This window comes from Eleutherodactylus coqui, chromosome 4 (assembly GCF_035609145.1).
Source record: "Eleutherodactylus coqui strain aEleCoq1 chromosome 4, aEleCoq1.hap1, whole genome shotgun sequence".
Lineage (NCBI taxonomy): Eukaryota > Metazoa > Chordata > Amphibia > Anura > Eleutherodactylidae > Eleutherodactylus > Eleutherodactylus coqui.
This window is the reverse complement of record NC_089840.1, coordinates 88,786,723-88,798,894: the sequence shown is the minus strand read 5'-3', so window position 1 is coordinate 88,798,894 and position 12,172 is coordinate 88,786,723. Positions and strand designations below refer to the sequence as shown.

The window sequence follows — 12,172 nt, the reverse complement described above, 5'->3', positions numbered from 1 at the left end:
GTTTGTAGCATTTTGTCTGACACATCTGATTTTATGGAGATAGATTCTTGAACTTTTTGTTGTTGTTAAATCGGAGGCTTTTTCTGCATTTCTTAGGGAAGTATCGAGTACACAATGGATGGTAGTGGGATCTTTTGACATGCACATTGCACCATGGCTAATCTGTTAGACTTCTGCTATACATCATGACCTTGAATACATGGGAATGCTGTATATTGCCCAAAGAGTTATACAGTCCTCCTAAAATAGTAACCTACCATAATAGCAAGCATATATGTAAGATCGTCCTCCTCATGTGGTAGTGGTTGGTTGTGTGTGTTGGTGGTTGTTTTTCCCCTTCTTTTCGTTTTTTGAACTCTGTATTATACTTCCATTCTAGTTATACTACGCCTAGAGGAAAGAAGGTTTCTAAACCAACATTGAAGGGGGTTCTTTACTGTAAGAGCAGTGAGACTATGGAGCTCTCTGCCTGAGGTCGTGGTGATGGCAAATTCGATAAGAATACAAGAGAGGCCTGAACACCTTTCTTGAGTGTTACAATATTATATTTATCATTAACAACTTCAGAAGGGTTGTTGCTCCAGGGATTATTTCAATTGGCAGATTGTAGTCAGGAAGGATTCACCCCCCCCCCCCCCCCTTAAAATTGGCTTCTACCTCATTGGGTTTTTTCCTTTCCTCTGGATCAGCATTGGGGGTAAAAGTCTGAACTGGGTGGACATGTGTACTCAAAAGGGATTCCTGTAGAAGGCGCTTTAGAGTGTCACCCTGTATCGCCATGCACTATGTAATAGCACCGGAAGGGTACCGGAAGATCACAACACATTTTCATAATTTTTAGTTGCTTAGAGGACATTGTGGGTAAAATTTAACAAAGTATTTAAGTTTACGGGCATATAAAATTTTGCGATCCTCTGTCTCTTTTTTGACACTTTCATGAGTGGCACGGAAAGGATTATGGGACTTAGCGGATGGGGGTACAGCCTCCTGTGGCCCGGAAGATCTACTATAATTTATACGAGAAATGTATGTAATTTGTAGCTGAAATCTACGTCTGCTCATGGCTGACCAAGATTTCTTATTGTGGTACACAGACTGAGCAAAGACGTGCCAAGTGTCACACTTCACTCCAGGTCAGTTTTTATGTAGTGTGGTATACCAAACACGTCCCATATATACTTAAATTTGAAGTACAGAATGTAGATAGTCATTACCGAAGTATCAATATTTATAAGCTGGCTGTTAAATTGTATGGCTGCCTTTAAGAAAGATTTCTTTTTATATTCCTTTTGAGATTTAAAGGGCTTGTCTGACTTGTAAGAACTCTGGACAACCCCTTGCCCATGCATTAAAATAACAAGAGTGATCTACTCACTCTGATTCGCTCCCGCTGTGTCCTGCAATGGCACTTGGTCTCCGACTCCACTCTCTGTTTACAGCTACATTCTTGCCCAGTTTATTGGACACCACAGGGGCTGCTGCCAGTAACAGCTCAGTGATTGAACGATGGAGGTCCCTCACTTGGGACCCAGATAATCTGCTCTTCTGAGTCAGTGGGCTTAGCAACTGAGCTGGTTTCAGTGGCAGACAGACAGCTCTATTCCCACTACAGTGGCCAGACCAGGTATTACAGGCAAAGTTCCTATTCATTTTTATGGGAAATTGCCCTGTAATACCAAGTCAGACCACTGCAGTGGGAACAGAGCTGCATGCTTCCTACAGAAATGAGCTCAATGCACAAGTTAACTAGCTGAATGGTGGGGGTTGCAAGCCATGAAATGTAAGAAATCCCATCAACCCGGTGCAGAAGAATTCCACATGGAATTGATATACACTGTGGATTTTAAATCTGCAGCATGACAAATGTTTGGTGCTTATTTAAGCTGGTGTGAATTTTGCCACTGTGGATAATCTGCAGGGAATTTGGCATGTAGAATGGTACCCTAGTTCTTCCTCCACACATGAATTTGTGTTCCTTAGGCTGCTTTCACACGAGCGACAAAATTGCGTGATTGTCTCGCCGTGTGACAGTGCTACAGATCGCATGTATGTGAAGCCCATGCTTTCCAATGGGTTTCTTCACATTAGCAATGTTTTGTAGGCTGCTACATCGCGAGGAAAAAAAAATTGCGGCATGCTCTATACAGCCATGATTTGCGATTGTTTTGTAGCCCATGTTTCCCTATGGACCCTTCCTTTCTGTTGCATCGTGCTGTTTTTGTGTGGTGCAATGCAGCTTTTACAGAAGGAAGTCCTACTGTTTGTCCCTAAAATAAGCCCTAGCTGCATAAAAAAAGCCCTAAGATAATACATTACCTAACAGGTGCGGTCCGCTTCACCGCACTTCTCCTCTGGCAGTTCTGCAGCACTTGTTTGCAGTCTTCAGTCACTGCTTCCTGGTCGGGGGATTCAAAAATCCTGCCTCCAGGCAGCGCTTGTAAGGCCGGGTGTACAAAATGAAAGACCTTGCCCAGCCGCCCACTCAGCCGACAGCTGTCACTTAGCTTTATTCCGTCGCTGCTCCTGCGCTGGCACTGTCTCCTGTGAGTCCTCCTGCTGCTGTGCTGCTTTACAGGGTCTGGTAGCGGCACAGGTGCTGTCAGTGATCCTGGTATACTTCTCCTGTCAGTAACCCCCCCCCCCCCTCCCCCCCTGCTGCTCACCCGTCTCCCCTCATGGCTTCAGCGCGTGTGTCCGCGGCGGGCTCCACTGCAGTCTGTCATCCAGTCCTCCTCTGAAGGCCGGCCCTGCTCTTAGCATGACGGCAGCACTGCTACTCTGGTCGGTCGCTGTCACAAGTAGTCTTCTGCCGGCATGCAGCTAGCCAGCTGTGGGCGGTAGCTAAGACTCCACCTGCACATACCCATGTCTCCACGCATTATTTCTGGTGGAGACATGATACAACAATACCACCGAACGGATCTCATTATAGTCAATGGGGTCCATTCGGCACTGTTCAGCTCCGTCATAAGACAAACCCGTTCAGCCATAGGATTTCCCCGAACGGAGCAGGAAACGGAACCCCAGAGCGCAGATGTGAAAGCAGCCTAAAAAATGTGTGTATGAAGGAGTGATATGTGAATACCTATGTTTGGAGGATTTCTTCCACTTTGATTTGAGTTTTTTGTTTTTTTTATCAACACCTCAGATAAGAATAACTAATGTGCTTAGAATTCTTACACCTACAATGTGTTCAGCAATTCTTGGTTGAAGACTAAAATGACTTTCCCCCTGACCTCAGTGGTACACTGTGAAACTGATGACACAATTGCTCTAAAAATGCCGTATTCTGTATTCCGATGGGGACTACACCTTCAGTAAAGAATTGATGCTCTGTCCTTCAGGGGACTGCTCATATCTCCTGACGTCTGTTCTAGCAAAAACGTGTATTCCTCATGAAATTCATCACCGAGAATACTGCTGCTCATCAAAAGATTAATATCATATGATATAAAATGTCACTTCTTTATGCAGGAACTCATGAAAACTAGATTTTCCACATCAAAATTCCGCACGTGTATCTTGCCCATTAGCAAAGCAAATTCTTCATGTGGGTCTGCATAAAAAAGATGCAGATTCTAGAGGAAGAATTCACTTTACTTAATTAGATAAAGGAATGAAGGGTAACGCCTAGATAATTTTTTATTTTTTATTTTTTTATATATATATATTTCCCGGAGGAATAACCGAGGCCATACAACCCAGAGCTCTACAAAAAAGTGATCCAGCATTACCCAAAACAACTTGTCAGGGGATATATTTATATGAATTTGCAGTGTGAGCTACTGATGCTTTGTAAGTTATGTTCGCCAAATTGCAGACTACTAAAGGGGTTATTCCTGGTCCACAGGTTAGGGGACTATTTACTAATCAGATGTGTTCCAACTGGTGGGACCTCCATCAATCCTGAGAGTTCAGTGAGAACAGTGCAATACCAAACCCAGCCACTGCAATGTGTACAGAGCTGTTGGCTTCAGGCTCCATACACAGTGACATTGGCCCGGTGAGCTGCTGATTGCCAAGAATCCTGAGCAGTTGACCTCCACCAACTATGTACTAATGATTTATCCTGAGGATAAGTTCAGACCTGGACTTAAGGGTACATGCACACGGACTAATAAAAATTTGCGCCTGACAAACTCGGGCGCAACTTTTTCTCAGACGGTATGCATTTATCGTACAGCATACGGACATCCCATCTGTGTGCTGTCTCATGTGCCAAACCCCACACGTTGACATGTCCTCTCTTCGTTCGAAAATGGGACATGATGCAATTTTTTTACTTGTACTATTCGTCCTAGTGGAAAAATTAAAAAAACTTGTGACTACACCCCTTTTAAATGAATGGGTTCTATGGCCATCCAATTTTCGGACTGACTTTTCGATCTGCAACTTAAGGCTGGGCGATGCGAGAGTGAAAATGCAGAATTATGAAACCCATGCTTTTCAATAGTTTCATTCCCATTTGCGATGTTGCGAGATTTAAAAATCGCAGCATGTCCTATCTTTCTGCGTTTTGAGTGTTTTTATTTATTTTTTTTCCATCATTTCCTTTTTTCATTTTTTTTTTCTAGCCCACATTTCCCTATGGAGCCACCTTTTAATCGCATCACCGTGCACGAACTTGCGATTTTCGTGCGATGCATTTTTAAAATTAAAAACTCCTACTGACTTTTAAATCGCAGACGGAAATGATGTGATGTGTGATTTATTTATTTATTTATTTATTTATTTTTTTTACAAGAAAAAGCACCACAGCCGCTCCAAAATTGCCTAAACAAAACTTTTTTTTTTTTTTTTTTTTGCCGCGATTTTCTCGTGGCAATATCTTGACCGCCCATATGAAGCTAGCCTAAAGCAGCTGTATGAAGAAGGCAACCACTGTTTATATTATTAAAGGGGTTTTCCATTTCCGTTATTAAACTAAGATCTCAGACTCAACGGCTTTACAATATTTATATGTAGGGGATCAGAAAACCCCTTTAAATATTAATTTCCCCCCAGGACTTTGACATCACCAGCCTGGAACATTGATTTGGTTGGTTGGTTATGTTTGGCGCGGTCTTATTTGCTAGAACCGGCACCCGGTATAATGAGGAGTCTCTGGCTGTACTAACGAGCAGTATAAATGTGTCATATTGTTTATATCTCTCATCAGTGTAAATCCTCCTTTCCAGGGTTGTATTGTTGTGCCCAGCAGATGCCAATCTGTCCCGTTGAGGAGGAGAGGCAGCCGGCCGGGCTATTAGCAGGATGTCATTTGTTGACACGTTCCCTTTAACAGGCTGGCAGGCAGCAGACATGAATGAGGTTCGCATTAGCTCAGCCGGTTTCCAAGGTTACGGAGGAAGATGGGTTAGGGCATGCAGCGCCAATAGCAGAGGAGAGCACAATTGTCAAGCCTTCCTTTTTTTTTGTCTACACTTTCAAATTCCTTTTGTGCCGGCGATAGGAAAACATCAGTCCGGAAGGTGAGCGCTTGGCACGGGGCTTGTTCCCATTAATTCTTGTGTGATTGTATGCTGCGCCGCCCTATAGTAACCATACCGGCGTACGAGGGACCTATAGTGCTCAGCCGGGTGACAAAGCCTCGCAGGGATGATATATAGGAGATCAGCCCATGTTCTGCTAGCCGTAAGTAGACAAATGTCATGTTCTATCATTAGTCAGGTGGAGAAGACATGGGACATCCTAGCCGTCCTGGCTTATATACCAGGTGTACACTTATTACCGGAGGCGCAGTCATGTCTTCGGCACGCTGTCGTATTTGTCTGTAAATGAGGAATGCACGTGCGTCGTACCAATATGTCACCGGGGAGCAATGCTTCTACTTGTGGAGAGATCCTATTGTAATACCTGTTAGAAGGTTGGATATAGACTCGTAAGGTAGCTACCACTCCAATAGGTGGCGCTGTTGAGGATGATTCCATCGCTCATTTGCATACAAATATTGCTGAAATAATAGTGTTCTCGGGTACATGTAGTGCCATATTTTCTCGTTTTTGGTGCGTTTCTTTGGTTTTCTTTGCAAAATCATAGCATGCTCGGAGTATGGCTTTCTTTTTTTCCTTTTTGTGTTACGTTGGTCTGTGTTTTTTTTTTTTGTTTTTTTTTCTTTGTTCTTTTTAATTTTCCATTTTTTTGACAAACCACACAAAAAGCTCCAGAAAAACTGTGAAGGTCGACTTAAAGGTGCCTTGGGATGACTGTTGGGCACATTATCATCAGATAAACATCTCAGTGACTATTGTTCCTGTGCTGCTGTTGGACGGTATGTTCACACGGCCAGTTGTTCGGTTTATAGGTGAGCTAAAAAACCAAATGACTCAGACAAACAAGCGATATGTTGCTTAATGCCCAATCAGCGGCTGCTTGTACACGGGACGACTATTGCCTGTATTCGCGGTTTCCAATAATTCGGGCAATAATCGTCTCGTAAAGGTACCTATAACCCTGGAGGCTCTGTCGCCTTCTCTGAGAAGCTGGACACTAAGCTGCTAAACAAAGGACAGCTTCACATGGGCGTTTTTGCGCAAGCAAAAATTGCGTGCGCAAGCGCAGAACAAGGCCGTTTTGATGAATGGGTTCTATTCTCTATTTTCCTTATTGTACGTGTGCATTTCTCGCACGAGCAAAAAAAAAAAATAGGTCCTGCTCTACCTTTCGGCATGTGTGGGAGTTTCCCAAATGCGTGCGCAATACGCAAGGGAATGCGCAAAACCACGGGGAAAAAAACCTCTGGACCTTATTAGACTTACCCCTTCCCTCACTTAAAAGGTTATGTCACGCTTGCATATTAACATGTCCTGCGTCTGCAAAAACGCACAGTACTATGCGCATATACGCACGATTCAACCTAGTTCACTGCGTAAATATATTGTGTTGGGGCGAGCGTATTTGTGCATATGCTTATCTGAAGCCAGCCTTGGGCCAGGCTCACACAGCCGTATACGTAAAACGCTGCATGAGTCAGTGTTTTACTACTGTGGGGCCTATTGCCGCGTATGACAGCGTATCTCACGCACGCTGCCATGCGCAGTCTACATGGTTTTTTTGGTTTTTTTTTTAAAACTGTCACTTCGCAGTGGCACGTATATACGCCACCCATATGCAATGCGATTGTGATGGGTTGCGTTAATTGCACGCCAAATAGAGCAAACTGCGTTCTTTTTTGAGCTCGCGTGTTACGCAATTCCTGCACGCAAATAAGAGTAGAACTGCATAAGGCAATGTATTTGATTGCCTTCAAATTACCGCGTATCGTATGCACGTACAGTACATCGGTAATACGTGGTAATCTTGCGCTTATCTGAAGCCTGCCATACTGCGCTTCTAGTTTATTGCTGGATTCATTGCCCGTCTTTTGAAGTGTGTGTGTGTGTGTGTGTGTGTGTGTATAAGAAAGTTGTGCTGATCTAAAGTTTACACGTGACTTTTGTCTGTCAAGTTACTGTGTAGTTAAACATTCCGCCATCCCTGCTTGGCTTGTTGGGACTTGAAGTTCTGCAGCAGCTGTGTCTAGCCTTTTTCTTGCAAGCCAGTTTTCTGTTACATTTTCTATGTGTTCTACTAGGAGAGATGGAAAATGATGATCCTAGCGAAAGCTTAGTGGTTGGTTTTGTCCCATTGCGAGTGCAGACCTGTCAGTGCCTGAGCGAGCGGCTGTCTGCAGGGGAGAAAGCTAGCGAGGAAGACGAGACAACAAATTATACCTAGCTGGGGTAATAACATTGTTCTTGCTTTAGTGCTTTCCTTACTTTTTGTCCTCAGAACAAACCTGAAGTTATATAATCCCTGGAGTGGAATTCATGTTTGGTGCTGTGTCACACTCGGTATATAAATACTGGGGGTGGGGGGGTTACCAGGGTTGACTCCTTCCGGCCGCACATGGCTGGATTACTGCTCCATACAGTTGTACGATGCCAGAATGCAGAACCCGTAAAAGTGTATGCTGCCGGGCAAGTTGCTTCAAATGTTTCCAAAATGTTGCACAGTTTTCTAGAAATGTTACTTTTCTTTAGTTGATTATTTACCATATATCTTTTTCTGCAAATACAGCTGCCGTAACGGCTCCCTTACACGTCATTACTTGCCTTGTGAATAATTTAGGGTGCCCGCACATGCTGCGGATGAGCTACCGTAACCACATACTGATCACCGCTAATTGCTGGGCTGCACCTAGAGTTATTGTTTCACCTGCATTTCTAGGTGCCGCCTGGCAATTAGTAGTGGGCACCCTTATATAACGAAAGATGGCAATACACATTATATAAGTGATTATCTGTGTATAGGGATCTTCTGTCACTCCCCATAGGAGGAGAGAGTTGGATGGAGCATTTTGGATTTTGGCAAGCTGGCATGCATGGGAAGTAGTCGGGTGGAATAACTGATGACTGAACAAGGGTTTGCCTGACGACTATCTCAAGTGTATAGTCACCCAAAGCTGATTTGATATTCAGAAGTCTAGACAGATGGGAAACAATAGCTGTTGGATCTGTAATGATGCCATATTAGTTGTCAAGCACACATACTACAACTTTTAAAAGGGTTGTAGCATAATCAAAAGTTATCACCTATTCACAGAATAGTACACCAAAGGGAAGAAAATAAAGCCGGCGCTCAGGTATATGTGCCCGTATATGGTGGCGCAATTAAGGGAACAGTTGGGGTTCAGCTCCGAAATGCGTTGCCTTTTTCCCTTCCTGCATTGCAATACAACTTTATAATTCTCAGCACCTTTCTGGGTCCAACAGATTTATTCTGAAGACCATCTGGTGATACTAGGATGTGCCATCCTGGATATTAGGGTCAGTATGTGTACTCGTACTTCCCTCGTAGAAGCGTTCCTGCACTATATAAGGTATAATGCTTCCCCTGGGTGATTATATGGGCACACGTTGCTGAGTGCTGTCTTCATTTTCTTTTGGTTTACATCCGTGTCCTGGGTTTTTGTACTGGATCCTTAGAAGTTGATAAGCCTCCTTTGATGGTTGTCCTGTGACTAGAATTTTGATTGCCCCTCATTATTTCTATATGCTGTCTGGTGCTATTTGGCATTGCAGGGGTCATTTTAACCCTTTTCAATCCACTGTCTAAAGACATTCTGATTGAAGGCTGTACAGCTCCAATGTTGGAAGACGTCCAGCAGGGTATTCTTACTCTAGATTACTGTTCACTCTGTTGTCGGAGGCCTCTCTGGCATGTCACATACTGCAGTACTGGCTCTAGCCAGCAGATGGCACCATTGTATAATGGCAGAAAGAGAAAGCCCCCTAGGAAATCCTGAATCCTAAATTGGATTGCAAAGGGTTAATAGTTCCCCTAGCATACACTTGTGGTGAGGCCACTTGTCTTGGAGTTATCTCTGTTTGGTCCACTTGGCTGTTTGGACTGCTGATGTGTTCTTTGTTTGTTTTTTTAAACTAATTTTTGCATTTGTTCTATTCACAGAATAGGGAATAATCTGCTGATCATTGGGGGTCTCACCACTGAGACCCTCACTGATCCAGAGAAAGGAGGCCCAGTGTTCCCTGTTCTTCTCACTGCAGACTTGGAGCACTTGCAACTCTGCTTTCTCCAGTGGTCACATTGAAAGTAAATGGAGTGTTAGCGCCATCAGTGCTCCTGCTGTGAGGAGGAAACTGAATCTGGCACTGATGACGCTAACACTCCATGTGCTTTCAATAGGACCGCTGGAGAAAGCAGGGTCACAAGTGCTGGGGTCTTTCTGTCGGCCAGCACTCTATTCATTCTGATGTGACTGCAAGTGGAGAAGCAAGACTGGAGTAACATGGGACCCCCATTCTTGAGATTTCGTGATGGTCTCAGTGATGAGACTCCCACTAATAAGTTATTTCCTATCCTGTGGATGGGGGATAATTTTTGATCTTGGTGTAGCCCCTTTAAGGCCAGCTGCACACGAACGGGTCAGATTTTTATTTTATTTTTTTAAAATCCCTGCCTTTTCCATGACGTCGCTAGGCAATGACACGGAATCCGCAACCTTTCCGCAATGTCCATTGCGGAAGGGCTAAGGGTTGGACAGCTTCCATTGACTTTAATGGAAGGCGTCCGGGTAGAATCTGCGCAAAAATAGAACATGCTGCAATTCTTCCTCCGCAAGTAGAAATCACAATTGATATCCACTCATGAGCAAGAAGAAGCTATTTCCTATAGCATGTTATGAACAGTATTTGCTGCGGATCAACGGTTCGGGCACCGACCGCGGATTCCGCAATGCAAATCCGTTTCCGTGCAGCCGGCCTAAGTGTTTTTCTGAGCCTTACAAAAAAATTCCTAAGGCCTAAAGAACGAACTATGCTCTGCTCACCAGTTAATGTTTTGGTCCAGCACCGCCACCGTTTCTGGGAGCTCCACCTGTTGTCACATGACCACTGAAGCCAGTGATTGCCTGCAGTGATCATGTGAAAGATGGCTATGCAAAAGAAAGGGAATTCAGGAGGTCACATGATGAAGAGACGGGCGTTACGGCAAGAATGTGAACAAAGCCAGAAGGCCGCCCAGGAAGGTATTGAAAGGGTATTGTAAAAGGTAGAAGTAGTAACTATCATTATTTGGAGCTTCCTGACACATCTTGCTTACGAGTGACTTTTTTTTTCTTTGTAAACTGCCATATGACCTAAGGGTGGTGTTAGGATTGTGCGGTATGTTATTATTGGCATACTGTCATTACCAAGGGAAGGGTTACTGAAAACTAATATAAAAAAGCCTACAGGCTTTTTCTTGCACCTCACTTTCACCCCTTTATGATTTTGATGTCACTAGATTTGTGACCTCCTCCCCACCATCGTAAAATCATAAAATTTGAGTTTGAAACATTGTGTGACCTGTCAGGCAAAGGCAAGGTTCCTATGTTAACCCCATAGTAACCAAAGTTTTTTTGTTTTGTTTTTTTTTTCCTTTTTCCATTTTCGTTTCCCACCGCCTCTTTTGAAAAATCGTAATTCCATGATTTATCCATCGACATTGTTGTATAAGAGCTTGTTTTTTGTGGGATGAGTTATTTTTTTCAATGGTGCTATTTAATGTACCATATAATGTACTGCAAAACTTTTTAAAAAATTCTAAGTGGAGACAAATGAGGGGGAAAAAAATTCCACCATCTTTTGGTGCATCTTGTTTCTACAGCGCACAAACTGCAACAAAAAATGACACGATGACTTTATTCTGTGGGTCAATACCATTACTACGATACCAAACTTAAATATATTTTTTTTCTGTAGTACTTGTATTTTTTTTTTCAAAGATATTTAATCTTTTAAAATTATTTTCTGCGCGATATAGCTATTTTATTTTTCCGTCAACAAAATTGTGCTTATTTTCTGCGGGACGTACTGTACTTTGCGTTGGTAACATTTTGGAATACATATAACTTTTTGACCGCTTTTTATTGCCTTTTTTTCTTGGAGACAGGGTAACCAAAAAGGTGCATTTCTGGCGTTATTTCTTTCTTTTTTTTTTTTTTTACGACATTCAATGTGCAGGGTAAATTATGCATTACTTTGATAGATCAGACGTTTACGGACGCAGCCATACCAAATATGTATTATTGTTTTATTTAGATTCTTTTATTATAAATATGGCAAAATGGTTTTTCTTTAAACTTTTCTTACTTTTACTAATTATTAGCATTACATCATAGTGATAAAGGGCAGGCAGTCTATCAAGTCATTTTGCCATGACAGCCCTTTCAGAAAGACCCTGGCTACCATGTCACCTGCAAGGCTCCCTGAGATCTTATCGCAGCTGCGCGGCTGATCGGAGCTGTTGCCACCGGGTGTCTGCTGTAAGAAACAGCCGGCGCCTGCGTTGTATTAAGGGAGATCGCCATGAATCACGGCCCGATATTGCCCTCGCAATCCATGTGGAAACCCTTGGATGAGAGGAGTTTTCCTATGCAAAAACAGCCTTGCATCCCTGCGGGGCTGAGGGAATCCCCTGTTGCAGCTGTCACAGCTGCAGCAGGGGATCGCAATGTTCTCCCATTGCTTTCAATGGGGCTCGCGTTGCTGCCATGGGCTCCATTTGAAAGCAATGGGAGATATATCACAAAAAGAATGGCCATGCTGCAATTTTTTTTCCCCTGCATAGCATCGCAACACGGTGCCATGCAGGGAAACATCGCTAATGTGAATGAACTCATTTTATATTC

General features: G+C 43.3%; 1 protein-coding gene across 9 annotated transcripts in view; it reads left to right on the top strand.

The window, feature by feature from the left end:
- MAP7D2 (MAP7 domain containing 2) overlaps nucleotides 1-12,172 on the top strand; it is a 114,328-nt gene that overhangs the window by 28,831 nt on the left and 73,325 nt on the right. The window contains exon 1 of one of the 9 annotated variants that reach the window (XM_066599844.1): nucleotides 5,356-5,471. The exons of 6 other annotated variants lie outside the window; for them this stretch is intronic. The gene's annotated coding sequence lies outside the window, so the exon portion shown is untranslated. Of the gene's footprint in view, nucleotides 1-5,355; nucleotides 5,472-5,613; nucleotides 5,635-7,655; nucleotides 7,722-12,172 lie in introns of those variants that run through there. 2 more of the 9 variants (XM_066599846.1, XM_066599845.1) reach the window with 2 other exon arrangements.